The sequence below is a fragment of the Artibeus jamaicensis genome, unplaced genomic scaffold (genome assembly GCF_021234435.1).
Source record: "Artibeus jamaicensis isolate MK-2021 breed Jamaican fruit bat unplaced genomic scaffold, CSHL_Jam_final scaffold_847, whole genome shotgun sequence".
Lineage (NCBI taxonomy): Eukaryota > Metazoa > Chordata > Mammalia > Chiroptera > Phyllostomidae > Artibeus > Artibeus jamaicensis.
Genome location: NW_026522057.1, coordinates 25,687,553 through 25,714,334, shown reverse-complemented (window position 1 = coordinate 25,714,334; position 26,782 = coordinate 25,687,553). Strand labels below are relative to the sequence as shown.

At 59.3% G+C, this 26,782-nt stretch overlaps 1 protein-coding gene across 4 annotated transcripts in view; it reads right to left on the bottom strand.

Moving 5' to 3' along the window:
* Positions 1–26,782, bottom strand: part of CASZ1 (castor zinc finger 1) — a 144,568-nt gene that overhangs the window by 100,045 nt on the left and 17,741 nt on the right. For 3 of the 4 annotated variants that reach the window (XM_053660495.1, XM_053660497.1, XM_053660496.1), the window contains exon 2: positions 12,710–12,860. The gene's annotated coding sequence lies outside the window, so the exon portion shown is untranslated. Of the gene's footprint in view, positions 1–12,709; positions 12,861–24,909; positions 24,930–26,782 lie in introns of those variants that run through there. The other variant, XM_053660498.1, reaches the window with a different exon arrangement.

The following is a 26,782-nucleotide window of genomic DNA, read 5'->3' as shown; positions in this document are numbered from 1 at the left end:
CCACCTGACTGGTTGCCCTGAGCACAGCCGTCGGAGCTCAGCCGGACCCAGGTCCTTGTGCAGGCCGTCGTGTGCTTTGGCCTGACAGAGACCTGGGAGGGCTCCTGCATGGGCCCAGGAGGACCAGACCCCCAGAACCTTCCCCCTCTGCCCCATGGAAATGAAATTCTTCCCAAACTCTCACTGTCCTTTCTTTTCACTGCCTCCCCTCTGAAGTCCCAGGCGGCCTTCAAAAGGCCCTGAGGACCCCAAGAGGCTCAGAGAACACCAGAAAGCCCGTGTACTTCTTCATAAGGTGGGGTAGGGAAGGACTGATGAAAAGTCAGGAGAACCCACAGTCCCCTCCACCTATAGGAGAAGGCCACAGCAGCCAGGCACCCAGAGCACAGGTGGCCCTATCTAACCTACCTGCCCCTCACCCGCAGGTGGGGACAGAGGCAAACAGGAGAAGGGCACCCACGGAGGTGTGGGTGGGGCGGGCAGCCCACACGGTCACACAGAGCTGGATGCTCAGAAGGGCACACGCTTGGTTCGGTGGCCTGCCGTCACGTGTATGAAATTCTTAATTTTTTGAACAAGGGGTCCCACGCCTTTATTCTGCACTGGACCCACAGATCATGTAGGTGGTCCCGGGTGTGGGCTTTGGAGGATCAGAGGACCTGGGTTCAAAGGCCAAGGCTCTGTCCCCCATAAGCCAAGTGGCATCAGAAAAGCCATTACTGATCTCTGGCTGCAGGGAGCTGTGTCTGTAAAGTGGGGTGACCACACCTGCGCTCAGCTCAGCTCAGAGTGGCCGGGAGAAGCAGGAGGAGGAGTAAAGAAGCAAAGAGCTTAGGGACCACCATCACATGTGCTATTCACACACAGGTGTGCTGGCCGAGGGGCAAAAGTGGGGCCTCTTCTTGCTACAGGAGGCTTCCTCCACCCTAGCGATGCCCTGCTGCGCCGTGGCCAGAGGTCTGCTCCGAAGCAGTGCGGGAGGCGGGGCGGTGGCGTGCCAAGCCCGCCGGCCTCATTCACAGGTGAAGATTGGGGCCAGGTCAGCCAATGACCTGCCTGTTGTCACAGAGCTGCCTCCGGGCAGGGTGAGGCTGAGGACATTCTGTTCCTGCTATCCAGGCTCCCCCCTGGCCACAGGATACTAGCAATGGGGACGGTGAGGAGGAGTAGGAGGCAGGATTTGGAAAAGGGAGGCAGGCAAGGCCTCATCCCACTAAGATACGAACAGACACACACACACACACACACACACACACACACACACACGGTGAAACCGGGGCTGAGAACTTGGCCGAAAAGAAACAGAAAAATCCAACCCTGTTCCATCGAAACTTATTTTAGGGCCGGAGGTAATTGCCAAGGACCCAAATAAAAAACCAACCACAGGCTGTAAACGGCTCCAAGTCTTTAATTAGACCCCAAGAGAAAATAGTGGCAAAAAGAAAATGAAAGCAGGGGAAGACTCCCTGAGGAGGGAGGATGCATGTGGTCTCTTCCCCCTTCCCAAGTCGGGGGGCTTCCAGTGAAGGAGACCCCTCCCTCTGGCAGGTACCGGGAGTGCCTGCTGACGGACTGGCACTGCCCCTCTTGGGGAAGGCGCGGAGCCAAGACAACCCTTCCCGGCTGGCTCACCTGAGGGCGGGCCTTAGTCTGGGCCCTCCTCCTGGCCTGTGGAGACCACCCTGGCGTAGGGGAACCATGGGGCGAGGGGAAGGGGGCACCTGCTCCTAGCCCTGGAGGCGAGGGAGCCAGGAAAGCCGAGAGCTCTGGGTCCCGAGTGGCCTCTGATCCGCTGGAAGATCTGCCCGTCCAGGGAGGTGAACCTGCTCCTGGGCCACTGACCAGTCTACCCCCAGGGCACCACCGCTCCCACTCCCTGGGGATGTCTCCAGGCCCCTCTCCGGGACCCTCATGGCGCTGGGGGGCTCTGAGGCCTTGCAACCAAAGCAGGTGCCCCAAGGCTTCTCCCTGTGTGGTCTCTCTTAAGTAGGAGTGAACATGCAAAAGTCCCCAGGGTGACAGTGGCATGTGATGCAGCCTGCCAGCGGTCTGTGCCCCCTCCCCCCCCAGCAAGGGAAGCACACACAGACCCCTCACCCCAGGTGGCACTGGTCACCCCACAGCCCCTTCCAAGCCCGGCCTCTGGTCCTTGAGAGCACAGGGGACCTATGACTTTAACTAAGGGTGGGACTGCAGAGAAGAGGGGACGAGAGGGCGGGGTTTCATACTCTCCTATAAATAGACACAACCCTGCTGGCCAACCAAATCCCATAGCGGGGGGTCTTGTTAAGTGCCAAGACCAGCGTGCGCCAGACCCTGGCAGAAGCAATGGCCTCAATCAATGTTATACAACGGCCAGGTTCAACAGCAGAAGAGAGGCATCCATCCAGACGTCCGGGTCGGGGGTGAGGGGTCCGGGGAGCCCGGGGACAGAACACATCCCAGCCCGGGTCAAGCTGTGAGCAGAGGCTGCCAGCCCACCCCTGCCCGTGGGGACGGAGGGGACATGAGGTGGGCTTACAACCCAGCGAGGGACAGGAAGACCCTGCCTCGCCACAGCCAACATCACAGGCAGCCCAGTCCCGCTCCCCATGGCCACTGCAGCCGCCGGCAACCAGAGCTGTCACCCACGCCTGGCTCCCCTTCCAGCACGAGCACTTGCTGGGAGTGGGGTGCGCCGTGCCCCCCTTCCAAAGGCTCTGCTCCCAGCTTCTTCCGGGCCTAGTACAGGGGGACGTGCTCCTGACGTCCAATGGAATGGCCGGCCCGTCTTGCCTGCTGCTCTAACTTCTCCCCGCAGAGCCGAAGGCCGGACCCTGCGTGCACACTGAGTGCACACTGAGTCCACACTGCGTGCTGCACCCGTTTCCTTCCCGCGCCAGCAGAACGGGCGCAGATCCAAAGGGCAACAGCCACTCCGCACACAGAACCTAAGGGCCCCCGCCCTGTCATAGGCACTCAGAGACCATGTCCCTGCGAGGGAGGTCTGACTGTGCCCATTTACGAATGAGGACACTGAGGCCCAGCCAGGTCAAGTGACAGCCACGCCTCCATAAAAGGGTGGGCCGGCTGCAGCTAGGCTGGCCTGGCTCTGGAGTCTGCCTCTCTCCACTGGGCCTTTCTCCCAGTGAGTTCTCCCCTCCGACCACCTGAGCCCGGCAGGATCAGGCCTGGCTGGCCCTTCCCCTGTACTGGGTTCTCCGGTCACCGTCACTAGTTTCACGCCTGTGCCCTGTGCACCCAAAGTGTAATGCGGCTAACGAGCAGGACTCCATTCCCAGCCGCCCACCATGTCCCACCGTGACGGCCAGGGTCTGCAGGGTCTCAGCAAGCTTCCCTGGAGGACAGGCTGGCGTGCATCCCACCAACAAGGCCATCCCCACAGCCACACTCGGGTCAGGTGGGGCCCCTCCTGCCCTGCTGGCTCCCCTCCTGCCCGGCTTCCTGTGCAGCAGGATGAACATGGAGCTCCTCTTGCACCGGGAGCCCTGCGGCCGCTCTCCCAGCTTCCTTCCCGGCTTGGGGATGGATTGTGAGAGGGAGTCCAAGCCCCTGGAAGAGGCAACAGGAGTCCTGCTAATTAATTACCTCTCTGTCTTCCCCAAGTGCTCACCAGACAGGACCAGACAGTCCCAGCGACGCACCCTCTTCCCTGCCATTTGGAACCGCATGACAGTCACCTAACGCTGCCGCACCAGCTTCTGCTTCTGTGTCACAAAACCCCGGAGCCCCTGTCCCCCTCGGCCAGGCCCGAGCCCCAAATGGACAGTGGGAGAATTCCATCTAGGCTCAAAGCTTAGGCAAAGCTCCACTTTCTCTCCTTGCTTTTGGATAATTTGGGGAAGGGGTTGAGGTAGTGGTGGGGTTGAGTCTACCCCCATTTCTTGGAAGTGTTAAGAGAAGGCCCTACCTTCGAAAAACACTAACTTGTCACTGCAAGCAACCAAGGCCTGGCTGGTCTTCCCCGTCCCAGAGGGACACCACATAGATGCTGCTCCAACTGGAAGCAGAAGCTTACTGGGGCGTTGGCAGCACCACGGACACCCCTGTGGCTCTCCGGGTCCTAGGCGCGGTGCCTGGCTGTGCTCTCCGAGTGGCCAGCCTGTATAGGCAAAGTTGCCAGGCAGGGACATCATGTAAGAGAACAGCAGGGTCCCAAAGGCAAGGAGCATGGGTCAAGCCGGACTGGAACCACAGCTGAGAAGCCTGGGGAGGCCGGAGGCCCAGGAGCCGAAGACGGCGCCCTCTGCTCTGGGTCCTGTGTGGAGGGGGACGGCACGGTGCCATGGGGCCAGCACCTGTGCGTTATGGGTAGATCTGCCTCCCTTTGCTAGGAATTGGTTTTCCCACTAAAAACACCGGCCGGCAGCGGGTCGCCCGGAGCATTCCAGAGCGGCCAGGCCCGGAGTGCTCCGCGGAAGGCCCCTGATGTGAGCGCCCCGGGAGCGCCGGCCGTGGTAGCCGCTGCTGTCATTTCCAGGAGCATCGCTCCTTTTGATTCCAAGCATTCTATGAGCCTCCTTTCAGACAAAACTACAAAGTAATGCGGAAGATCTGAGCGCTTCCAGCCTGGGGGAAAAAAAGCCACATTTCTTAAATTCTTTATGCCCAGAATCAAAAATAGTGAGGAGAGGGTGGTGAAGACTTGATTAGAAGCTACGCAGGGTCTGGCCAGGTTTTGTGAGCCTGGGTGACCCAGAACTGGCCCTTGGGTCATCCAAAAGGCACAGGCCTCAGAGGCCAGGAGACTGAGGACACGTGCCTGGCTCTTCCAGGCCCGTCTTGGGGGGATGGGCTGAGTCGGGGTGAAGCATGTTTATCCAGGGCAGCAAGGGTTAATGCGGGGCTGGGAGAGGCCAGGCAGCCTGGAGCTCTCCCTGTTTATTAATAAGCTATTTATCACCAGCTTTGCTTTTAATGCCATTTGGGCTTAATGTCGTTAATGAAATATAAATACCCACGCTAACGATGTCGGTCAGAGGCAGTACGGGCAGCAGACGGCTCACGAAACAGGGCCAAACCGCCGGGCACGCTGGGGAAGAGGCTGAGAGCTCGGGAAGCGGAAGAGGTTCCCACCAGCTCGGCACCCCCAGCCTCCCCTGCTCCACCACAAGACGCCCCAGCTGGCCATGCCGGGAAGGGCTGGGTGGAGGGCAGCCTGGGTTGGGGGAGAGGAGGCCTGCCAGGGCCCGGGATGCTGTTAACTCCTGGGGAGCAGAGCTCGGGGGCAGTGCCCGTCTGGCATCGGGCCCCTTGGCTGCAGGAGGCTGGACCGGCACCAGCTGGCGGCAGGCCCCTCTCTCAATGCCCTGAGCTCTCTGACCACTGGGAATGGAGCTGAGGTGAGAGGGGTCCCGAGAGGGAGCCGTAAGAGCCCCCTCAAGTTTCCCAATAAAGACCATCCTCAAGATCCCTGGAATGACATTTCGGGCAGCCCTGTCCCACCGGACGACCCACCCTTCCTGAGAAGCCGCCACGGGACTATTTGGAGACCGTGGGCATGGGCACAGAGAGGTCGACAGACAGGTATTTCCGCTCGGAGCCCAGAGGTCTTACAATAGGAAGGTGACCCTGTACAGCAGGCCACCTCAGACCTTGTGCTTGACCTGGCCGGCCCCTCCCACACAGTGGGCGCCCCTGCCCGCCTCGCCTGGGCTCAGAGCAGTTGTCTAAGTGGATGGCCACCTAAGCCACACTTCTCCAGGAACCTCGAGCCCCACCCTTGGGAGAGCCCCCCGACTGTTCCTGGACCCCAGCCTCCCCTGGTGGGGGGGGTGGTGGCCCTGAGGCTTGTTTCCCAGCCCAGGAGCCACAGACCCTTCAAAGGAGACTTGGACTCTATTCATCCAAGGGCCACCTGGGCCCAAGTGTAAGTTGGAGACCCTGGCAAGTGGCTGACCTTGGCTCCATCCCCCTCTCCCTGTCCTGTGCTGGTGGAGGTCCCAGTGCCCCAACCTTGTCCTGCCTGTCAAGTCCCCAGGCAGCTCCTCAAGGGGGCCTCCATGCTGTTTCCAGGAGGGAGCCCACAGCCTCTGGCCTCCTAGCTCAGGGTTGTCAGAAAGTGAAAGACAACTGGTGAAACATGAATTTTGGATGAACTGCCGGTACTTTTTTATTTAAGTATGTCCAAGTACTCCGTGGAACATAGTTACACTAAAATCTTTTTGTGGGTGTGGTTACCTGGAATTCCAATTCTACCATGTGTCCCGTGTTTCTATTTACTGACCTGGCACCCCGACCCTGCTCCTTGGCAGGTAACAGGGGCAGGTGGGGAGGGTGTCTGGTGGGTGAGCAGGACAGCGCCGGGCAGTGAGGGAAAGCGGGGTCCCCGCCCGTCTCAGAACCGCAGCCTCCTTCCCACCTGCCCTCTCCCCGCACCGGTCGCTCCTGTACTGCCCAACGCCATGGCTCACCTACGGGGATCCCCTCTCCCCACACCCCCCAAAGTCACCTCCAGGTCCCTGAGGAGTGCAGGGCTCACTGGCTGGGGCTTGGGGAGCTCAGCTCAGACGCTAATCCCCTGGGTGGCTCCTGTCAGATTATTAATTAGCTAAAGCGGATCGGTCCTGGAACAACAGGCGTTTGGACTTCAGATAAAGCAGGCCAGGGAAGCTGGGCGGGGGGCTGTTTAAAGTGACAAGACCCTGCTTCTGAGTCTCTCCCCGAGGTGGCAACGGGGGCGAGGGCAGAGGCTGGGCGGGGCGATTTCCAACAGAGCCCCCCTGCACTGCTCTTGCCCGCTCAGGAGCACGTGGGACACGGAGGTGGCTGCAGAGGGGCCTAGATTTGGGACCCGTCAGAGGAGGAACCGGTGACAGTTGGGTCTTGCTTTTTAATAAAGAGCTTGTGTGTAATCAGATCACGCCGTTGCTCAGAACTCCTCAAAAAGCCTCTTATTCCACTCGGGGTAAAAGCCGGAGTTCTCACAATGGCTCCGAGGCCATCCAGATCCGGGGGCCTGCCACCTGGACCCCCTGACCTCATACAGCATCCCCTCCCCCACCATTGCTTCCCTCCCATCGCTGCTGCCTTCCAACACGCGGCGAGGTGGGGGGGGTTCCTGCCTCTGGAGTTCACACGGGCCGGTCCTCCCCCCCCCCCCGACGGGAACTCTCTTCTCCCAGATACGAATCGGGGCGGCCCGCTCCCTCACCCCCTCCTCCCTCAGCCAATGTCACCACGTCAGCGATGCCTTCCCCAGATGCCACACCTAAAATGACAAGCCACCCACCAATGCCCGCCCTCCCCCCCCCCACGAACTCCCCTTGGCTAGTCTTCAAAACCTGCTTTAGTTTCCTGCGGGGCGCATGTCCCCACCCCCCACACCTGACGTGAGCGTGACGCTCACCTCTCCTTTTGCCAGCACCCCCCCTCCAATGAGAGCTGCCCAAGGACACAAATTCTTGCCGTGTTTGCTCACTGCTACACACAGCCCCAGTGCTCAGAGCCACTCAGTCACGCTCCATGAGTGAATGACTACAAAGCATGAAGGGTTAAGGTCAGAGGTCAGGACTGGGACCACCGCCTCTACTGGCTCTGAGCCCCAGGGGTCTGGACCCCAGCCCGGCCCAGCGGGCTCCCCAGGAACCTGTCTCCTCCCCTAACCCTACAGATCTCACCTCTGTGCATTTCTGCCCCCACACCAGGTCCTACCCAGCACACCCCTAAGATGCATTTCCAGGCTCGGAGTCTCCGGAGAGATGTCCTGGGGGACCCATCTCGGGGCCCCCTAGGCCCCCGCCCCCATCAGCTGGGGCTGCAGCTTTCTCCGGAAGCAGCAAGAGGTGGGACAGTGACAAGCGGAGGCAGCGCAGGGGCTCCCAGCCGCCACCGGGCCCAGCTCAGCTGCCAGCAAACTCCTGGGCTTCCATTGTTTTGACTTGAGTCGGTGAAGCTGAAATATTGAGTCACAACGGCCCTAAAGTTCATTACCAGCTCTTTACACAGATTACTAAGGGAAAAAAAGTTGCTTTTAATTGCTTTTCCCGATTAGCATTTCTGGAGGAGAAACTAGTGATTAATTATAGCTTCCCTCCTCTCACCTGCCCGGGTCACAGGGGCCCCAACAACCCCAGGCTACCAAAAGGAGGCCTGGGTCGGAAAGAGCCCTGATTCTGAAGGGCCAAGACTCCGAACCAGGCAGAGAACCCGGGCGGGGAATGGGAGGTGAGGAGCCTGGCCAGGGTTGATTTACCAGAGTGCACGCAGGCAGCGAGCAGGTCGGGCGGCCTGGGTGGGGGCCATCCCAGGGTCCTGTTGAAGGCAGGGCTCTAAGGAACCCCCCCACCGATGGCCTCATGCCTCAGTGTGGTGTCCTCTGGGCTGAAGGAAGGACTTCCACCTGGACGAGGTGGTCTATACCTGGGGAGATTCTAGAAAGCCGGAAGAAGACAGGATAGGAGTAGCCTGAACATCTGCAAGAGAAGATGCATTCGCAGCCCCCGTGTGCAAGACCTCGCCCATGCCGCCGAGTTCTCCCTGTGGAGGGTCCAAGGTCATGGGGGTGGAAGCAGGGCAGACATGCCTCTCCCCTCATCCACAAGGTGTTAATCTTCCCAAAGCCATAGGCCGTTGTCTCCTTCGGAACAATTAAGTCACGGAATGAGAAGAGGCCCCTGGGTAGTTTCAGGCAGGGCAGGGGCTGCTGGCCCCTCCCGGCTCCTGTGCCTTTGGGTCTGTACCTGGTGGAACCCAGGGGCTTCTTGACTCTGCTAAGAAGGCAGAAGGCAGGGGGAGAGCTGAGAAGGGAGGCCCAGGGCGGGGGTGGCAGAAGCATCAGGCAGAATTCTCACAGATCAGAAGAGGAGCATCAGTAATGCTTCCCAAAGCATCCCCCCCCCCCGTCACGTCTCCACCCACCCCGAAGGGGCCACAAGCTTGGGGCCCACTCATCCCGAGTGAAGCGTCACCCGGGGGTGGCAGAGGACCCGGGCTCCCATTCCCCTTAGCCAGCACCTCCCTCTCCTGATCCCGGCCCTCCGCACGCCCAGCCCGGCTGCATGCTCTGGAGTGGCCAGCCCCACATCAGAGCAAAGCCCTGGAGGATGGAGTCAGAACTGTCCAGTCGAGTTACGAGTCAAGGGCATGGATCTAGTGCAGGCCACAAAGGCAGCGAACGAGGAGCCTCCCACGCAGGCAGAGACACACACACGCACACGCCCGCCCACCCCAGACACACCCTCCCCGGGGCTCGGCCCACTGTTTTGATGCCAGCAGACACACCCTTGGAGCCAGGCGGAGGCACCAGCTACCTGCGTAGGACATCCCTGTCACCCCCCCACAAGACGTCACTGGCCTGCTCCTTCCTGTCACTCCCCCTGGAGGTCAGGCCTCCCGAGCTTTCCTGGAGGGCGGACCTGGCCCATGTGGCTGAGAATATGTTGCTGGCACAGGCAAGTGCTCACAGGGGGCCCCCGCAGCTGACTGTGACAGCCTCATGCTCGCTCTAGCCAGGTCGGGCGTCTGGCCTGCTGTTTGGGCTGCGCTGCGCCTGCCCAGGGGCTCAGGGATCACTGTGCTGCTACAGCGTCATTCCTGGGATTGCCTGCCACATCCTGGCCCAGGCAGAGGACACCAGGACCCAGGAGAGTGGAGCCTCATAGCAGAGACACTGGGAGAAGGGATAGTGGCCCAGGTCATTTCAGATGGTCATACTGAGAACTGTGCAAAGACCTGCCATGTGGAGAGACTGCTGAGGGTGGAGGCTGCGCTGGGCCCGTGGAAACGAGGAGGGCTTAGACAGAACCACTGCTCGGTTCTGCGTGTCCCGGAGCACGGGAGAAGATGGCGCAGAACCGCGGCCCTCGAGAACAAAGGTCACATCCAAAGCCACGGTAAGAGGAACTACATGAGCTTCCAGGCCCAGCCTCAGACTCTGCACAGAGCCCATGGTGCGAAGGCACAAACAGGCTTCGGTGCAGAGTCTCAGGGCCTCAAGGACAGTGAGCTTGGGAACCCTGCTGAAAACAGCATTGGAGACAACCAGACCCCTGGCCTTCCGGCCGCGTGGTGCTGCCCAGAGATGCCTCACCCACTGCAACAAGCTTTCTTAGTGCCCAGGAGGGTGCTTCTCCCCCTAAATCCACAGGACATTAACCTCTGAGAGCCACAGGTGTCTGCCAGACATGAGGAGGAAACGAGGGGCCACCCGCCGGGGCGTCTGGGACGCTGGAGAAGCCCTGGGGTCTCCCCAGTGCATCAGCAAGCCCTGTTAGCGCTCCCTCTGAGCACGCAGACTCTGCCCCCTCTCTCCATGTCCGCCTCCAGCCTCGGCCACCGTCTCTCACACCGGTGGCCGCAGCAGCATCCCCTCTGGCCGCCCATTCCTCCCCTTGCCAACTTCCGGTCCAGCCACCTTTTTAAGATAAAAATCAGATCACTTTACCCCCCTGTTTAAAAACCTTCCAGCAGCTTTCTGTCACCCAGAGTAAAGCCCCAAATTTCCCTGGTGCACTTAAGCCCTATGTCCCCGGCCCCCACCTGTACACCACCTGGGGAGGGGAGGCACCGGGGCCTCCTTCCTGCTCTCTGAATGTACTGAGCTCATCCACCTCAGGACCCCTAGACTAGTCATGCTTTCTTGGTGGATATTCTCCCACCCGCCCTTCAGGTGGTGGTCTACTTCCTCCCCTTCGATTTCAGCTGTCACCTGCCCAGTCACCTCCCACCACTCGTCCCACGCCCACTCTGCACTGGTAGTTTTCTTCTTCTCTTCCGGGCTGGGTTATTGCCCACATGCCCAACCAGAGCTCCGTGAGAGCCAGGGCAGCCTCGTCCGCTCCGTCCCCAGTAATGGGCAGACCCCAGGCCCTTGGTAACTGACGACTAAATAGACCCCGATCGTGCAGCGTGACGTGGGAGAATCCGAGGAGTAGACCTACGGGCCAGGCCCGGGCACGGACTCAGTCACACTCCAGTGTTGTGAGGCAGAATGCCTCTGAGACCACGGATCGGTCCCCCTGCCACAGAGAACCCAGTACCTGGAAAGGGCTGGGTGAGCCACTCACAGTCCCTTTGGAGCCCTCGGAGTTCCCAACGTGCGGGAGTCCCTTAGGACTCATGGAGCCCATGCCCTATGCCGGGTGCAAATCCCAGCTGGCACAGCCCCGGGAGTCAGCACGGAGTGGAAACTTTGGAGAGGAAACAATGAATGGGCATGTTTTGCCAAGTGAACAAAGAAAACAAGAGGCCTGCCGCTGAGAACAGCAGGGGTGAATGTGCCCCCTCGAAGGGCGGCCATGGGCACTCAGGTGGCCTGCTTACATTCAGGGCACAAGTCGGGAGCCCACCTGGGGTGGGGCTTGAAGTCACTGCCGTCCCGGGACCTGTGCTTGTTGAGGAAGCGGAGTCGGGAAAGAAGAGCCCTAGAAAGTGGAGGCGTGCAGTTCTGGGGTTCGCCCAGCAGGATGGCAACCAAGAGTCTCCACAGCTCCCCTCCTCCCCCTACCACAGCAGTGGCACAGCCTAAGTGCAGACAGACCAACATATGCTGGACACCAGGACATCAGCCACAGGGTTGCTCCACCGAGGTACCCAAAGGCCGCATTTGCATCTGATTTGCAAATCCCTGGGCTGTAGCTAAGGCTGCTGTTAGTCCCCGAGGTGGCGCGGCGTGAAATCAAGCTGGCCCACAGCCTTGGGAACCTCTGGAACCCAGTGGACACCAGGGCTCCATCTCTGTGAGTGCTTCCTCCTTGCAGTTTCAAAGTCCAGAGGTGCAGAGCCCGGCCACGGAGGGAGGGGCAGGACACGCCTGCCTGCGGTGCCCGTGGGGAGGGTGAGTGCGGGAGGGCGACCCGGGGCTGCTGACCGCTGCCGTCTGGCACCCACCAGAGGAGGCCCCCAGCCTCGCCCTCCCAGCTATTCTCTAGGAGCTCTGCCCCAGCCCCCGCCCCAAGGCTGTGCCCCTCGATTTTACCAACACAGAGCCCCCCTAGGCTGGTTCTCTCAGGATCTGAAGAGAACACCAAACAATGAGCAATATGTGATAAACCACGGATATGTGTCACCCCCCCCCCCACCGTCCCAAACACCAGGTCTGAGCCCTGCAGGTACCTGCAGGTGAGTATCTGACAGTGTCAGCCCCGGGACTTCCCATCCCTGGCAACCATGACCTTCCTCGGGCAAGGGGTGATTTTCAAGCCTGTACAAAAAGACACCTGTGGCTTCGATAAGGCGGGTCCTGCCTGGGCTGGAGGCCCCCCTGATGGTGCCCTGACAAGCCACACCTGAGCTCAGAGCAGGGCAGTAGCCTCTGGCCACGCAGACGGGCTGGACCTACCATTCCCAGAGGTGACACTGAGAAATGGCCAGGTGCTTAGCTCTGGGAGTGGGCTCTGCCTGCTGGAGCGCCGGCCTCACCCAGAATCCCTGCCCGCTGCCCGCACCACTCAGTGTCCCATGGTGGCGGGACTGGCAGGATTCTCAAGGGTCAGTTCTTCCGGTCTCTTCATGTTACGGGTTGGGGACCAAGCTTCGGAGAGGGGACAGCAGTGAAGGGCAGCCAAGCCAGGGCCCGCTTACAGGTGTCCTGGGCTCCGTTCTCAACCCCGAATTCCCTTGCTTTCACCTCGGGTGCCTGAGATGCCACCACCCAGGTCAGAACACACTGGGAAAGGCCTGGGCAACCCCTCCCCAAGTCCCCCAAACTGGCCAGCCACAGCCCCTGCCCATAGTTCCTGGGGACGTGTTGGGAGTCAGAAGAAGCTACCTTTGCGTCCCAAGGCGCCGGGGTCCGAAGTCCATTCCAAAGCACCCCAGCGAACTGCAGGACTCCTTCTGCAGGAGGGGACAGCGGAGGTGGCTGGAAAGGCAGGTGGGCTGGAGACGGTCTTTCCCTTCACTCAGGGAGATCCGTTCACCTACCAAGATAAGAAAGGAAAATGGACTATTAGGCTACGGTTGGGACCCACAAAGCTACTCCAGAGAGAAGGGCAACAGAGGGTACAGTTCTGCCACCTTGCGCAGCCACAGGCCAGCGAGGCAAGGGAGCCTCGCACATCTGCCGGACAGTCGGCAGACGGCATAGCCGTGGTGAGTGCCCCGCCTGACCCCATGGCCAATGCGCCTTTTGCACAGTTAGTAGCTGATTGCTAGTTGTCACACCTAACAACAACAACAAAAAATCAAATAGGTAGAAGTAAGAATAGACTGGTCAGGTGTCACCCCAGGCAACAACAGTGACCACACCCAAAGCTTGGCACCGGGGGTGAAAGGTCAGCCTGGCAGTAGAGCCAGCGGACACTGGAAAGCAGGTCAGACCTGGACCCAGGCAACCGACCCGACCCTTGGGCTCCCCGACCTCCCACTGCCTCCAGACCTTCCCCTGGCCAGTGCCCTGCGGCTCCCATGACCCCCCAGTGGCCTTATGGGAGCTTCTAAAAATGGCATCGACAGGTGTCTCTGCTGCTCCGGGGACGGAGGGAGCACTTGGTATCTTCTCTGTTGCTGTCCCCTCTCTTCTGGGCCATTCTCCCTCACAGGGAAGAAGACGGGGTGCGCGCGCACACCGGAAAGGGGCCTGTGGAGGTGCGTTTGTTGTAGGGATGGGGCCAAAGAAACGTGGCCCGGAGACTTGGTGCCCAGCTCCCAGCAACCTTTGTATCGATGTAAGAAAATATTGTGGTGTTTCCATGGCGATTCCTGTTTTGAATATCCACTCCACTCACTTTTTTAAGGGCTTTTCCTGTTTGTGTTTCAACTTTAAACCTGTAAATATTGTCAGCCTTTTCAGAAAAACGAGCCCATGTGTGCGCAAACACACGGGTGCTACCGACCTCGGCGCTCGGCCGCCTGGATGCGAGAGCCGGGGGTGGGAGCCCAGGGGGCCCTCTGTCCACTCTGACACCTACCCTGCCTACAGGGCTGGCATCAGGCAGTCGGGGGGGGGGCTGAAATCCTGGTCCTGCCCCCTCCTTCTGCCCGGGGATTGCAGCATCCATAGCGCCTGTGTGTTCCTGCTGCGTGTGAGTGGGCTCAGCCCTGACTCCGCAGTGTGGCATGGTGTGGGCAGCTGCCCGGCAGGTTCTCCAACTTGGCCCAGCCCTTGGATGCCCCAGGGCCTCCCCGGAGTACACGAACCCCTCCTCTTCTGCCTCCCAAGGTTGGGCCATAAGTGGAAGGCGGAGTTGGTGCTTTGAAGGCAAGAGCTCCCAGCTCTACCCCACCTCTGCTGCAGGGCAGCGCCGCCAGCTCCCGGGGGGAGCCGAGGGGAGGAGGGCAGCAGTGGTCTGGGGCTCTGATCGGCCGGCTCCCACCCCACCCTGCGGCAGCGCACAGGGTTAACGGCGGGTTTCCTGGTTTCCATGGATTCCCGCCAGGCCCCTAATGTGAGTTTCGTGTGATTTGGGGGAAGTGGATTTCCTTTGTTTTCCAGTTTGGGAATATTTTTTTCTTTAAAAAAGAGGAAAAAACACTTTAATGGGAACTTCAGGGCCACTGGGAGACTCATTCCTCTGGCCTGTGACACTCCCTGGCTTGCTGGTCCAGATTCCCCAAAGTCCTGGGCGCCCCCCCCCCACCAGCCAAACACCTCTGAGCCAAAGGAAGGGGTGTCTCAGCCCACCTACAGCGCCCCTTGCCCAGAACGCTCTTCTGCTGGGGGCAGGGCTCTACCCTAACACCCATCAGAATGACCCCTGCCCCACCCCCCGACAGCCAACACCCCCGGAGAGCACACACATTTCCCCAGAGAAAGGGTCAAGGGAAACCCTACCTCCTACCTCCCTGACCTTAGGCAAGGGGCTCGAGAGACCAGGGTCCGATCACACATGAACGGTGAACATGAGCGACACCAGGGTCCTGTGTCCTGGCTCAGAAGGGGGCTCCAGGGACAGAGAAAAGGGTCTCTCGGGCCCTGGCGAGGCCCCTGTCCAGCCTCCTCCAGCTAAGGGACAGGCATGCCCAGGGCAGCAGGAGCAACTGAACAAAGGGTGTGGCCTGGCCGCCTCCTCCTCCTCCTCCTCCTCCTCCTCCTCCTCAGTCTTCCCCATTCCTGCCATCCTCCAGCCCTGCCAGGGTGCGGCCTCTCTCAGGGACTGTCCCCAACCAAGTGGCCTGACCCACTTACCAAACCAGGGCACAGGCCCCGGGGCCCGTCACGGACAGAGCCCTCCCACGGCACGGGCCCCGGGGCCGTGGCAGCAGCGGGTGCCCGGTCAGGAGACACGGAGCCCAGAGGACAGAGCTCTGGGGGGAGGCGCCACATGCAGGGGCAGAGATGGCACTGGGCTGAGAGTCTAAAGCCAAGGCTCCGAGTCCCAGCTGTGCCACTGACGTCGCTGTGGGCTCTTGGACAAGCCATCCCACCCACCCCAGGGCCCAGTTTCCTGACTGACTGCTCAGGGGAGACTGTGCCTTCTACCCTGCTACCTCGAAGCTGGGGGCGGGGGAGTGGGTGCGGATCAACGAGAGAGGTCGCAGGTGTGAACAGCGCTCCGGAAATGTCCTGCCCTCTCTTCCAAGTCTCTACACGGTGCCCCTGCAGAGTCCACCCGAAGCCCACACGCCCCTCAACGCTGCTTCTCCTGCCTCCTTCCTGGTGGCACTTAAACCCACACTCAGCTACAGTCCTTTGTTCACGAGTCCGTCTCCACCACTGGGTTTTTAAGGTCCTCACAGGCAAAGACAGATGCCCACTGTCCGAGTGTCCCCATGGTGGGCAGCAGGAGCATCCGTGGAACTGAACTCCTGAGCTCACGCCAGAATCGGAGGGGCCTGCTCAGCGCCGCCCCTCTCCGACGACCAAGTACGTCATCAAGGCTTGATTTTCGCGCTCCTTCCTCTTCGGTGGCCTAAGTCCGGGCCTGCACCTTGGTCCCTGCCCCTCCTTCATTAGCATCAGGATTAACAACTTTCGGGGTCAAGGGGACTGCTTGGTTACTTGATCCTCCTCCATGTGACTCAGGTAAGAACTGACTGGGCACCTACTATGTGCCAGGGAGCACCTCAGGAGTGGAGGGTCCACTCGGAGGTGTGGTTTCTGCCCTCGGCCGACAGGCCTGTGTGAGAACTGTGCACATGAACTCACTGGACCCCTCGGACTTGTCAAGTGCCACGCTGAGTGGTCGCACCGAAGCAACACGCAGCAAGGATCATGGTCCCTGTGGACAGATTAGGAAGGGCAGGCACAGAGATTCAAAGCCACTTGCCAAAGGTCACCGCTCCCTAGTGTTGCAGCCAGGCGTGGACTCTGGGCGGGCGGGCTCCGAGGCCCAACTCCCTTAAAAGCTCCTCTTCAACCCCTCCTGGACCTCAGCCCCTCCTGGACCTCGGCACCCACCACACCTAAGGCTATTTCCCCTCCCGAATCTCAGTTCTGCCCCCCAGACGAGCCCCCACAAACCCCAGAGCCACCAGAAAGCCCCTGGATCACAACCAGAGGGAGGGCAAAGGCTGCGCTTCGGTACTTCCTCCTGGCTGCGCTCCAGGCGCAGGAAGGCGGGTCCTGCGGCGACGCACCTGGCGAGGAGCGCCCCCAATCCTGCCTGGCAAACGGGGTCCCAGCTGTGGGGACGGCCTTCTGGATGGGGAAAGGGCAGAGCCGCCCATTGCTACCTGTCGTCTGACATGATGGGGACAAGAAGGCCATCTCGGGAGAGGGCCACCTGAGGGAGGAGGTTCCGTGGGGCGGGTCTGACAACTTCCACTTCTCCTCTCCAGACCTGGGGCAGGCTAAGGGGTTTTTTCCTGCGGTGGGGGTGGCGGGGATAGAGATGCTCCCGCCTCCCCCCTCCCCTAGCAGGACCTCCTGCTGCCAGGAGCATCCGCCTGGGAGACAGGAGATGGAGAATGGGGCCGCGGGAACCTGTGAGAATGTGTGTTGAGGGAGTGCCTGTCACCTCCTCAAAGGAGAGAAGACACTAGGAGGTGGTGGGAAGAGACCTACACGGGGAGGACAAAGGGGTGGGAGAGCCGGTGGGGGGCAGGGGGGGGGATGAGGGGGGCGGGGAGAGGACGGAGCCCTAATGAGCAGATTTCACAAACCGCCCGGAGTGAAAACAGAACACAGACGTGAGCATTGCCCAACTCCAGGGCTGTATGGAAAAGGGGAGAAAAAAAAAACCCAATAAAAAAATCCACATCTTAATACAAAAATCCTCCATGATGTGTTGTGGCACGAAAGTGTTTTTCACTGCATTTTTCATCTGTGATCTCACACAGCCTACGACGGGTACGCCCAGCGCAGCCAGGGTTGGATGGTAGGTACACACACACAGAGCAAACACACACAATTAACCAAAACAAGGGCAGCAGATATGCAGATGGGCCCGCGCTGGCATCTCCTGGCTTCAGGCCGCCTCCGGAGAGGGCCCGGCTGGCTCGGTGAATGGGCCCCTTTAGATTTTTGATGGGGAAATAAATAGGGCAAGAACACGGCTCAAATGGAAGTTCTGAATTCTCAGAACCCTGCAAGTGCAACTGCGGGCCGGCTGGTTAGGTGGCCTTTCTGTACAGAAGGTGCTGTCCTGCTGCCAGCCGGGGACAGAGAGGGGACCCACAGCCCAGAGCCCCTCCTGCGGGTCACTCACCCCGCAGTTACTATCTGCCTCCCTTTTGTTCCACCCCTCCCCCTTTTTAATTGTTGGATGAGTTTACAGAGCTGTGAGCCAAAAACAATCAACTCGAGGGAACAGAGTTATACAAAAAAGGGCGTGTCGTCAGAGGGAGCCGGATATCCATGGAAACCACCACCTTTTCGCGGCAGCCTAGGTGAAGCCTGGGTGAGGGGGATGGCGTGGGGGTGGGAGGTCTGCTCCACCCACAACAGGGGCCCAGAAAACGCTGGGGGTCACTGAACCCCAGGTAGCCACAGACAGCCCTGGGGGTCAGAAGTGGGGTCAGCCAAAGACTCACGGAGGGTGGGGCTGTCAGCACGCACAGGACCACCCACACAGGTGCGCACTCCCAAACGCCGCCCCACCAGGACCCCGGGGACAGCAGAGCCTAGGGGGTCCCGGCACAAGCTTTGTCGCCAGACCGCCAGCTCTGAATCCTGGCTCTGCCATTCACACGCCAGGTGACCCTCGGCAAATGACTTTCACCTCTCCGTGCCTCAGTTTCCTCATCTGCAAAATGGAGATGCTAATCAATCCTGAAGGCTAAATGAAGAGAAGGGGGAAGGGTTCCCAGAGTCTGCCAGACCACGGGGGGAACAATGTTTATCCAGTACTGAGGATTTTATTACATTAATACATATAATCATCATAAGGATCCAGTGAGGTTGGTTATCATCTCAGCTGGACAGTTGAGACTCAGGGAGGGATACGACCCACCCAAGGTCACACCCTCAGAAGTGATTTGAGCCCTGGCCTATGTGAGTATTGGGCACTTATACTGCTTAGCAAGGAGAGGGAGTGAGTGGGGTGGGGTGGGGAGAAAGCAAGGGACAAGTGGGTTTTGGGGAGGTTCTCTTTCCCGACTTTGATGCCCAGCAGTGGGATCCCAGCACATTTTCCCCGAGCTTACAAAAGAAAATGGAAATCCCCGCACCGGTGACAAAGGGTGGCAGCAACCAGAACCGGGAAAAGCTGAGGCAGCCAACAGCCCCAGGTGGCCCCATTCCTCAGGAGCTCCTGTTCCAGTCCTGACCCCAGGACACCAACGACGCCCTCTGACCCTTCCCCCTGCCCAGGGAGCATCTCCGGGATCGCGAGGTCCCTGGAGAGGAGATGGCTGGGCTGGGGGCCCACCTCCAGGCCCGGAGGTCTGACGCCTGGAAAGGTCCTACTTCTGGCTCAGAACCCTGCTCAGAGATAGCCCTACTGTGTGCCTCCCCAGAGCCTAGGCAGTTCTGTGGAGGGGATGGGGCAAGGGCAGCAAAGGGGACTATGGCCTCTGCTACCGCAAGGCCAGGCCCGGAGGGGCCCAGGGCGGCCCACGAGGCTGGGAGCTGGGGCCAGAGGCTGCCTGCCCTGGCGGTCTGGTCCTCACCCTGCTAGGAGATGGGGGCCAAGCGGGCCTGGTGGCTCAGCCCTTTCTGCCATCGACCACCCCAACTCATTCAGATATTTCCTCTCTCACTTGCTTTTTAAAAAAAATTTAATGTTCTCTATAATTCATCCATCCCAGAAGATAATCGATAGAGCCCGTAATGAAAATCTGAGCCATATTTTATGACCCGCTGTAAGCAGAAAGGGCCACATCAGCAGGGCCAGCTTCGGCTCTCCCGATCTGTCTTGCCCACTGCCCCGGGGACTGCTCTCCTGGCTGGTCCTGCCCACAGCCCCCCTCCCAGAGCTCTGCCCTTCGCTGTGCAAGGAGGGTGTGGACTGCCCAGATGGGGTGGAGGCTTGGGCCACCATGCGGTCGTCGCCCCAGCACCCGAACGCTCCGCTCCACCAACTCCAGTCACAAGATGGTCACCTGCCGTTGCAAAGTCTTCCTGGAGCTGCCCCCCGACTTGGGACCCCAGCACCTCCACCCTGGAGTCTCAGAACTGTCTTCGGTCAGGGGTCTTCTGGAAGCCTGGAGACCCTCCTTGGGAGCTGGAGGCCTGCACAGGCCTTGGGAGTCCGGCCAGCACCCCACCACGGCATTCACCCCCCCCAACAAAGGCCGCCTGGGGGCGCTCAGTGGAGGGTGGGTCACTGTATCTCCTTTTTGCTACCTTAAGCTTGTCCACCTTCTCCCTAGTCTCCTCCCTGTGAGGGGAAGCGTGTGGATGAGCCAGCCCCAGGGGCTGGCTGAGGGGACAGCCCCGTCGTGCACTGTCAGGGCCAAGTAGCGGGAAGCAGAGCCCCACCCCTGCCCCAGCACCGCCGCTCAAAGCCAATCAGCTCCTCTTAGAATCCCTTGCCGCCTGGCACCAAGCAGGGTTACCTCGGTGCCAGGTAACCCCGGTGTCCAATCAGAGCCCACAGGACGCTCCAACCGTCCAGCCACACCAATGAGAAGAAGTGTGGTCCGGCCACAGCACGGACTGCTACGCAGCCACAGACAGACATTTACGGAAAGCAGGAAACCGATGGGAAAAAACCCAGACGATTCCACGGTTTGGAATGCTACCCCACAGACCTCTCAGTGTTGTCCAGTGTGGCCGCCACCGGCCACATGTGGCCACTGAGCACTTGAAATGTGGCGGGTATGACTGTGGAAGCGAATTTTTAATTTTACTTAATTTTAGTTACTTTAAGTTTAAATAGCCACATGTGACTTAAGCCTTACTATATTGGACAGCTCAGGGTGAGAGAGGATTTCAGTGATATAAAACAAATCTCTTAATAAACGTCTTCCAGCCTGTTGTCTCCAGGCAGTGGAGTGGTCAGTATTAACTAGAATCACACTCAGCCAAAGTGCAGGGGCACCGTGTGCCAGGCTCAGCGTGTGATCGGGATTTTCTACGGGTCATCGCACTGCATCCCCACCCGCCCCCCCCAAGATCGCTGGCCCCACTTTACAGATGAGGAGACTGAGATAAAGCAATAGTAAGTAATTTCCCCGAAGTCACACCGCTGGGTGGGCAAAGTTGGGGCGCGCACCCAGGGCTCTCTCTTCCCCTAACATCTACTTTTAACAACTACACTACATACTTTAAAATTATTTCCTTCACACTTCTTCGTATTTTCCAATGAACCATAAGCCTAAGTTACAATCAGAGAGAAATTTTTTTTTTTTAAGAATCTAAAAGGAGGCAAATCTTTTTCCCCCCCAGGAGAAGAGTATATGGGGAGTTTAATGGGGCTCCTGGCCACCTGGGCCTCCAGCCTTTGGAGGGGAAAGTGGTGTGGTCACAGATCCCCCTGCTCACCTGCCCAGCACACAGAAGGCCCGGGCCCACAGACGATGCTGGGCCTACGATGCCCCAGCAGCCAGGCTGCCAGTGGGATCCAGCTGCCTCCCAGCCCCACCCCGGAGTCAGTTCCTGACAGGTTTCTCAGCGGTTTTGCAATCATCCAGGCCTGTACCTTTAAAAAGGCAGCAGGCCACGGGGCTGCTGGCAAAGCCAGCACACACCATTCCCACCGTGGACTCCCCTTTCCCGACTCCCCTTTCCCACCAGCTTCTCGTAGGGCCAGCCAGGGGCTCTGGGCCAGCTGCTCCAGCCTGGGACTCGCTGCCTGCCTACTGTGGGCACGGAGAGGCCGGTTTTCCCCAGGAGAGCGGTCGCTACCCCTTGCTCACTGCCCTTCTCCCTTGGGGCTGCATCGAGGTTCAGAGCAAGGAAGCAGGGAGAACCCTTTTCAAAGGTCCGTGAGGAGAGCAGACGACCTGGCAAATACAGAGCTCAGCTAGCAGCGGAATCAGGGAAGATTCGAGTAGTTTCTGCTTTTTACCCACAGGGCCAGCTGGGATGTAGGGACAGGGGGCGGCGCCCCTGCTTGGGCTGGTTTCCATTTCGGCTTTTTTCCCCTTGGGGTGCACAGACTATTCTGGTCTCGGGGTCGGCAGGACACACAAACGTCCTTACTTAGATTTTTGATGGTGGTGGTGGTGATGATGGGTTTCGGTCCCCTGCTGTCTGTAGTTCTCTGCCATTTCCAATCTACCTTAAGTTCCCCTTGGATTTATATTATTTATTTTTGGAGTTGGTTTCAGGTGCTTCTGGTTTATCAAACAATCAGCCTTGTGAGGTACGCTGGGTGTTTCCAGAAATTACATCACAAAAAATCATGCAATTAAAGTGTAAGGGAAAAAAAAACATAGCTGTTGCTTAATTTTGTATTTTAATTAGCGACTTATTGTCAATGTAGACTTTTAAAATGGAGGCGCCTAGGCAAAGCCAGTAAACAAGTTTTCCTAATGAATTAATGCCACCTCTTCCCTCTTCCTCCTCCTCACCGGCCCAACTGCTGTCTTCCAGATTTTCAATGCCCTCTTTTCCCCTCTCACCTTGTAGCCCTTGCCCAACACACAATGGCAACAGACGCCCCAAGTAAAACCGGGAACCCTGGCCCCCAGGACTCCTGCAGGAGCACAGGCGTGTGTCACTACAGGAGCCTTGATGGGGTGGGTCGGCGGAGGGCTCAGCGTGAAGCCAGCGGCTGCACTTTTTGCCCTATGCCCATGTCTGCTCCTCTAGGTCCCGGAGAGGCCTCTGCCGCTGTGGTTGCCCTGAGCTCAGGAAGGGAGAGAGGAAAGCCCAGGGCAGCGCTGACTGCCAAGGCAACGGTGACAGGGTGGAGACATGGGACACCCAGAGCCGGAGCAGGAGGATCGAGGTTTGGAGACCTGGAGAGAGGCGGAAGCTCTGGCGACGCGAGGCCCTAGAGACCTCTGGTTGCCTGGGGGAAGGAGGAGAAGAGGCTGGAGAAGGAAAGCAGAGGGAGCCTGTAGCCAGGCGAAGAGAGGCTGAGATCAGAGGGGTCGGTCCAGATCACACAGCAGCTCCAAGAAAGGACTCGACCATCGGTCCCAGGCACCCCAAAGGGGTGGGTCCAGGGTGCCGAGGCCGACCAAGCTGCCACCATGGGTGGAGTCCTGTTCTTCCCTGGTGGAAAGTTCCCAGCTCGGGGGGCGGAGGGCAGGGAAGGAAGCTAATTTGCCTCCTTTAGCCTAGCTTCTGGGAGAGAAGGCTGAGGGTGGGGCTGAGTTCCCTGCTCTGTGTCCTGCCGTCCAGGACGGGCAGGCAAGGCCCGACGTCCTTCCAAAGAGAAATCCCCGGGAGCTGCCTCTGCCCCACGTCAAGAGTGGACACCACTGGGAACCTCCATGTCCCCGTTCGCTGGGGAGCACCCGAATCCCTCCTGTCACCCCAGAGACTAGGCCATCTTAAAGAGGACAGCTGTCCACCCAGGGCACTGGACGGGGACATGCCTCCCGAGTGCTGTCATCTCTAAAACCAATGCCGAACACTGCAGGTGAACAGGCTTGCTTTATGGGCTCCCCTGGGCCAAGGCCAGGGGATCTGGCACCTCGAGCAAAACCCGGCAGCGGCCATTTTTATTCTGAGTGGGAAGGACCATAACGGTGGGCTCGGGGGAGGGGGGCTCTCGTTCCCTTGCTCACTCCCACCGCAGGCCATCTTCAAGCTGGGCCCCCTTGGCCTCTGACACCGACGGCAACCTCGGGCCCCCTCCCCTACATTACAGCAGGCAGCTTCGTGACCTCACTGGCAGCAGGGGGTGGGGGCACTCAAGAAGGCTCTGGAACACTTGGTGGCAGACTCCTGGCCCCCCACTCACTAAGATTCCCCAGGAAAGGAAGGAGGAGAGGAAGGAAGACCTGGGGAGGAAGGGGCCGGACCTCCACATCATCATGCGCCGGTGGGAGCCCAGCCCCGGCCCCACGACAGATCCTGCTGGGTTTCAGCTTCAATCGGAAAGGAAAGCTCCCATCAAGCATGGGCTGGGCAGGGATGTGGGCACTGAGATTAGGAATTTGGAAGACCATCTGAGGAAGCTGGCCCTGGGAAGACAGCAACAGGATTTAATGCCTGATCCTGCTGTCTGGTAAACACCCTGAGCCATCCCTGCGCTCCGTTAGGCAGCCTCGGATCCTCAGGTGTGCCGGCGACGGGCAGGTAGAGACAGACGTGGAGACAGACGTGGGCAGAGACAGGAAGGGAGGGAGTGTGGGCCTGGGGGGAGGGGTGGGGGAGGAGCCGGCCTGGGAGGATAGGGCGGGTGGCAGCCGAGCCAGACAGTCAATGAAACAGCTGACAGGTGCAGGGAAGGGGGGCAGGGGGAAGGGACAGGTAAGCTGAGCAGGGGGCTCTGGATATTTGGGGATGCCCCGTCGCACCCCACGGGGCCACGTAGGATGGGATGAAGAGTCAGAGGCTTATGGGCCAAAGCCCTAGGAGTTCTGGACGCGTTTTCTCCTAATTAAAAGGGGAAATGTGGAAGCACTATAGACTAGGCCATGTGCCTCCCTACCACCAAAAAAAAAATCAAACAGGACAAAGCAGCAGTGTGGTGGCCAGCTTCCAGGGCTTCCTGCGGCCAATTATGAGAGCTATCTGCTGTTGTCCTTTAGGGTCACCCTCTCCCCAAGCCATATATACCGAGACCCCACGCCAGAAAGTCAAATCCATCACTGGGATAGTATCCTTCTACCCCAGGTTGGAGTCGACACGTGACAAGCAGCATGGAGAAGCAGCAGGCAGGGCGGGGAGCGGCTTCTCAGAGGGGCCGCAACTCCCCAGAGGTGACTTGGGGGGTGTTAAGAGCAGAGAGGTAGAAAGAGGGGCGCCCAGGGCCCTGGTTGTTTGGGGGCAGACCCCTCAGCTGTGATCCCAGCACAGAGGTCGAGCCCCAGAGGCAGGCCCGATGCCCCTCCACCATTAGGCCCGAGCGGGCCACACTGCTAATCCTCTTTTCCCACTTCCGTGCATCTGCTCCCTGATCTAATTACAGTTTTGGGCTGACACACTCAGGGAGTGTAGCCCCCAGGTCTGGGGCACTCTCTAAATCCGTGGGTGCCCAGAGTACACATCCAAACTCTCAGAGAGTTGCGGACCCTCTCAGGCGAGACCTACCGCTTTTAGATGGGCTCATCTCGGGATTCCTTCAGCAGTCCTCGCAAAGCTGCCCTCTGGACTTGACCACGTCCACCAGCTCAAGTCCTCCCCTCTGCCCGCTCAGCTAGGGGCCCAGAGCCACCAGGGTCTCCTGGGTTCCCAGCAGTTGGAAGGAGGTTCCTGTCCCGTGACAGGCCTGGGCTTGGAGTCCCTTGCCTTCTGCACATTCCCTAGGAAGTCTCACCTGCAGCCCCTGGATCCAAAAGGAAGCCCGGAGCCCAGATGGAGAAACTTCCGGCTCCAACAATAACCACACGGGGCACTGGCCCTACAGCTGGGGGCTGGCCTGACCCTCGTTTGTTCCTCACCACCCAAGTCTGCTCCCACCGTGACCCTGCAGCCACTCGAGGAGCCACCGGGGGAGGCAGGGAGCCTGTGCCCACCCTCCTCTGCCTCGGTGCCATGTTCCCTCCCACCTCTGAGCAGAGCGCTAATACCCAGGGCTTCTCTACCTGCCGCAGTCACCCGAATCCTGAGTGTCTGCTGCCACCATTTCCACGCCGGTGTCTCTCGCAGAATCTCTCCTCCAGTTCCTCACCTCTGGCCTTGCCAGTATCAGCACTTTGAATCTTTACATTACACACACACACACCCCTTCTGAACCAGGGAGAGACAACGCACTGAGAAAAACCCCAAAAGACCCGGGGTTGGGGCTGGAAACCGGTGTCACCGGCTCACCATTTCCCCCGCACCAGGCAGGCGGCCAGAGAACCCAGGGCAGTACATGCTACCGGTCTCGCCAGACATTGGAACACTTGTTCGGGTCCCTACCTTTGGAAGCTGGGCCCCCAGTACATCGCTTCGGGCCATTGCTGCTGCTAATTTTTCAGAGATAAACAAACCGGTTTGGATAAAACAAGAACCAACCTGAAATCTTCTCCCAAAACTCAAAATGAAACTCTCTAGTCACCCCTTTCGGTCCCTCCTCCGCCTTCCTGTGCCATCAGCCAGGGCCCTAAATTCCGACAACCGGGTTTACAAAACTCAGTCCTCTAGCCTTTTTGCTCACGGACACTACCAAACCTGGGACCATTCGGGCCACTTGGAGAGGTGATGGGTGAGGAGGCGGCTCACTGGAAACATCCCACTCCGAGTTTCTCAAGTACACCCTGGGCAGAGGGCAAAACGGAGAAGGCGAATGTGGACAGGCCTGCGGACCTCCACCGGGCTGGTCCGGCCTGGGTCTCTTTCCCTGGCTCACTGCGGGCCCAGGGCCTTTCCCCCAGTCTCCCATCACCACCCTCAAACTACTACAGCTCCTTTACAAGGGGATGAGTGAATAGTACATCTGGTGGACCCCTTCTTTCTAGGAGCAGAGGAGAAAGGTTGCTCAGCTCCCCTTAGGGGTTCAGCAGGTTTATCGAAGCTCAGTGTCAAGGCAGGGAGGAGACCAAAGGGCAGAGAGGAAAGGCACAGCCCTGAGGTCCGGGGCCACATGTTTCCCTGCAGGCTCGGTGCGTGATGTGCAACCAGAGTCACTCGTGTCTGACTCGTCCTCGCCTGTCACCCCATCCCGCCCGATCAGGCCCCCTGTGTCCCCACCCCAAGCTCTCCATGAAGCCTTCTCTGCCTTCTGCCCTGAGCTAGTCTGGAACCTCTGCCAGGGCTCCCGCCTCTCAAGCCCCCATCAGTGGGGTCTGCTCGGTCCCTGTAGCTAATTTACACCCGTCAGGGTTTAAAATAGCAGAGGCATAAATGAAAAGTCCAATTTCTTCAAATTTGCATTGTAAAACCATCCTTCAACTTCCTTGAAATAAATTTTACTATTTTATTAGTGCAAACAAAATGGTAATAAAACACTAATACAGCGCCTTGTATCCAGGGGAAGAGCTAAAATTAACATAGAGCGAGCAGTGTTTGCTATTACATTCAATTACCTTTTTACTTGAGATTTACATTCTCATCCCCTTAATCTCCATAGTAGTGGCTTCATTCCTGCCAGGCTCTGCCCTTCCGGAGCCCCCGCAGCTGGAAGCCAGACCTCCTGCCCAGACGGCACGCACCCCGGGCATGGCGCCTACCCCTCTCTCTGCAGCTGCCTCTTGTCATAGGTGCCCCTGCTCTCCCCTGCTCGTCACTTCCCCACATCTCAGCCTCTCCGTGCTCGGCAAGTTCAAGCCAAAGGGCTCTGACGTGAGGCTCATTCAGACATGCAGTTACCAACAGGCAGGTGCAGGGGGCACAGGCCGGGGGCCTTGCTGGGCCGGCCTGGAAAGGCTCTCCCTGGCAGGGAGCTCCTGGCGCCCTGAGAAACTGGCATCTCTGGTTTGACAGGTTGTGGGAGAGGGTTTGTTGTGTGGCACAGCAGGGGACTCTGGATTACGG